The 3,943-nt window shown below is 48.1% G+C and overlaps 1 protein-coding gene across 1 annotated transcript in view; it reads right to left on the bottom strand.

Moving 5' to 3' along the window:
• TENM4 (teneurin transmembrane protein 4) overlaps positions 1-3,943 on the bottom strand; it is an 858,900-nt gene that overhangs the window by 161,777 nt on the left and 693,180 nt on the right. The window lies entirely within an intron of this gene.

The raw sequence follows: 3,943 nt of genomic DNA, 5'->3' as shown, positions 1-3,943 counted from the left end.
AGGTAGATACCACTGTTACCCTCGTGTCACAGATGAGGAAACTGAAGCACAGAGAGGTTAAATGACTTGTCCAAGATTACACAGTGGTTAAGTGGAGGAATTTAAATTTGAAGCATTCTTTCCTGGTACAAATCTCTTGCTATTTCCTTTGCAATCTTACTGGTTCCAAAATACATGTAATGCATGAATACAGACACAAGCACACAAAATGGTTAAAAATAGAAGTCAAAAGAAAACGAAACAATGAAAGAAAGGGGCAAAGTGGAGAATTAATAAAGCCACAGGAAGGCGAAGAATCCCTTCTCTTGCAGTCTCTGGACACCACTTAATAATGGTTTACACATGACCTGCTGCAGTTTCTGTTAATTAAAAATGATAAAAATAATAGCAGTGATAAATTTTCATGACCTGCCTCAGATCCCAGGACCTCAGAAGGATTATTCTGGCCCATTAGGCTGCTAGGATAATTCCCCAGACCCAGAGAATTTTCCAGTTTGACGGGAAATGACTCAGCAGTTCCTATCCCGAGACCTGTAAAGGTATTTCCCGTTCTGTGAGTGCCCGGACCCCAGCGTGGGGTTGAAGCTGTCTCTGAGGCGCCCTTGAGGTCGAATCTATAAATCTGCAATATTAGTGGAGCAAGCCGAGAGGGTGCCAAGTTCAGCAAGAGGCCCTTGGCGTCACGGTCCTGTTTCTCAGACATAATAAGTTTGATGCGGACCCAGGAACCAGCAAAGTGAATCCGAAGTTCTCAGAAGCTGGTCCAGGCAGGGAAGAAAAGAGCAGAAAGAACTGATGAGGGGCTACCTCCAGGCAATTCATCATCAATTAATCATTGCTTCGGGAGGTCAGCTTGGTAAAGCAAGTGTGGAGCACCGCAAAGCAGTTCTAAGGAGGCCTGCACCAAGGGGGCATAGCAGCTCCAGGAAACCTTGGCTGAACTGACTGAGGTTCCTGCCAGAACACGGGCCCAAAGCCAGGGTGGTTATCTATGCCACAGTGACTCTCTGCCGAAGGTCCCACGTTGACTGTGCATCTGTGTACCCTGTCTGGGGTCTCTAGGGAAGCAGGAACCTTAGGATGGAATTAAAATGATCTCTCTCCATCACACTGGGATACTTTCCCCAATACTATTTATTTGGTAGGATGCTGTGTATAACATGGGAAGATCAGCAGGCTTGGGGTCGGGGAGATGAAGAAATACGGGAGAAGCTGGCAGGGAGGTGGGCTCGGCTCTGGGCAGAAGACAGTCTAACTTAGTTTCTTCTTAGAAGAGGAGCCAAGCAGTCATATTTTGTTTTCCCCTTTGCAGAGCTTGCCATTCAAGCCAAAATTTCTGGCAGATGCTTGGCTTACTAATGAGATGATGGGGCCTGCATGGCCAGGCCACAAACACAGCTCTTTTCCCCAAATGTTCCACGCTTCAGTGGCCACACAAGCTACCCGAGGCACTTCAGGACCCGAAACACAGTGGCTCACTTTTCACAGTAAAATGTCGAGGTCAGGCCCCTCTGCCCTTCCCCCAGGCCCCTCTAAGCATCCTCTCGGTGCAGTTCAGGCTTTTTTAAAAAAAATAATGGGACGATAAACTTCAAAAGAAAGAAGGAGAGAGCGAAAGAAGTCAGCTTGTTAGCTGATGTTTTATAAACACAGTGAAACCTATTAGAACAGACAGGGGATTGGGGGATCGGACGAAGGCCCAGGAAACCCCCACTCGAAACACAATCTGCAAGGATGCTTTAGCAGAGAAACAGAAATAAGAGGAATCAGGACCAGATGGCCCTTCTCAGAACAGAGACCAGGAGTGAAAACCCTTCTTTTCAAACAGTAATGTAAATCAAATTGCTAAATAACTTCTATCTCTCTGTAAGTGACCTGGCCCTCCAGGGCGCTGCCCAGGGCTGGCTGATCAGAAGGACAACTTCTCTTCCTTGACCCATTGGACACCGTGGGACCCAGGGTGGGATGGCCCCACGTTTCAGGAGGGATCTCTTCTTTGTTTCTCTTTCCTTCACAGCGTCTTCGCCTCAAGGGATGAAAATGAAAAGGGGAAGCAGACGAAGGTCAGCGTCATCAGGATGAGAAAGCCAACGCCTTTGTTCAAGGGAACCAGGCCCCTGGTTGAGCTCAGACAGCCCGAGGTAATCCGCATCAAAGTTAATAGGTCTGAATCAGGATCTCCAGTCACACTTGGGGAGCGCAGACAGCCTGTCTCTCAGAGGAGACGGATGCTTTCCAGACACTAATCCCTTCCCGCTCCCTGTTCTTTTAACACGGGCCCATTATGTTCTCTCATTTTAGGGGAAATGATGCTTTGAGAGGGGACTACTTATTATATCCCCAGTAGATTAGAAGACTAGCTCTCCCTGGAGCCTCTTGTACCCACTGGAGAAAGTGCCAGGGCCCTAGACAGTAAACAGTAGGAGGTTATGACCATTAACATCGCCCATCGGTTTCAAGGTCCATCCATTTCAAAAGGCCTTGGATACAGTGAATGGAGTGAAACAGGAAGCATGCTTCAGCTGTCTCCAGAAAGCTGCTAATGATATAGGAGCTAACGTTCAGGGAGCATTTCCTGTATGTCAGACACTGAGCTATGTGCTTCACATGAGTCATTTAATCCAGTCCTCACAATGACCTTCTGTGAAAAGGAATTCCCATTTTACAGATGAGGAGTCTGAGGCTAGTGAGTGTGGCAGAACCAGGACTCAAACTCACATCTAACGCCAGAGTGTGTACTCCTGACAGCTACTCTCTATTGCTCGTGATAAGACCCCTCCTCTCATCGGGAAATCCCATGTGGTAAGGAGGAGAGAGTACAGGGTTTGAGGTTGGAAGACCTGGGCTGAATTCTGGCCCTGCCATCAGGTAATGTTATGACCATGGGCATGTTGATGCCCTTCCCGGGCCTCAGGGTTCTCATTTGCGAGACAGACCAGTTTGGCTTATCGCAACTCGTTAGGTTTTCTGGGGAACAACTGACATCACTGTTGAGTTAGCAGTTCACTTTTAAACCTCATTCTGTACAGGCGTGTATTTACTTTATGAAGGAGGGAGACACGCCTATGAATACCTAGGAGCTACAAACAAGACCACACACACATATACATATTCACACATGCAGAAGGGTGTGACAATGGAAGGCAACCTTTGGAGGTCTACAAGAGACTCATATTCAGAAATGGAGAGCAAAGATGCTTAAAGGGGAGGAGAAAGACCTGAGACTGTGGAGCCAGAGAGACTGGGCTCAAATCCGGCTCTGCCATCCACCAGCCGTGGGACCTTGGGCAGGTCATCTGTCTCCCTGAGTCTCAGTTTCCTCAACTATAAAATCGAGATGATTACCCCTCCCTAGTAGGCATGTGTGCATGCTCAGTCAGTCAGTCATGTATGTCCAACTCTTTGTGAACCCATGGACTGCAGCCCGCCAGGCTCCTCTGTCCACTGGATTCTCCAGGCAAGAATACTGGTGTGGGTTGGCATGCCCTCTTTCAGGGGATCTTCCCAACCCAGGGAGCAAACCTGTGTCTCTTATGTCTCCTGCATTGGTAGGCAGGTTTTTTTTTTTTCTTTTTTTTTTTACCACTAGCACCTGGGTGGCTCAGATGATAAAAGAATTTGCCTGCAATGCAAGAGACCTGGGTTCAATCTCCAGGTCGGGAAGGTCCCCTGAAGAAGGGAATGGTAACCTACTCTAATATTCTTGCCTGGAGAATTCCATGGACAGAGGAGCCTGGTGGTCTACAGTCCATGGGGTCGCAAAGAGTTGGATACGACTGTGCTTTCACTTTCAGCACCTACTAGTGCTGGAAGTTAAATGACACCAGGCTTCTGGCCCAGAACCTTGCACATGGTTAGCGCTCAATACACACCCTTCTCTTCCCCTCCCTGAGTGGGACCTGTCCTCTCGCTTTAGGTTAGTGACTGCTGCCAGTGACGTCCT

Source organism: Bison bison, unplaced genomic scaffold (genome assembly GCF_000754665.1).
Source record: "Bison bison bison isolate TAMUID 2011002044 unplaced genomic scaffold, Bison_UMD1.0 scf7180017864324, whole genome shotgun sequence".
NCBI lineage: Eukaryota > Metazoa > Chordata > Mammalia > Artiodactyla > Bovidae > Bison > Bison bison.
This window is presented reverse-complemented; position numbering and strand designations above follow the sequence as displayed.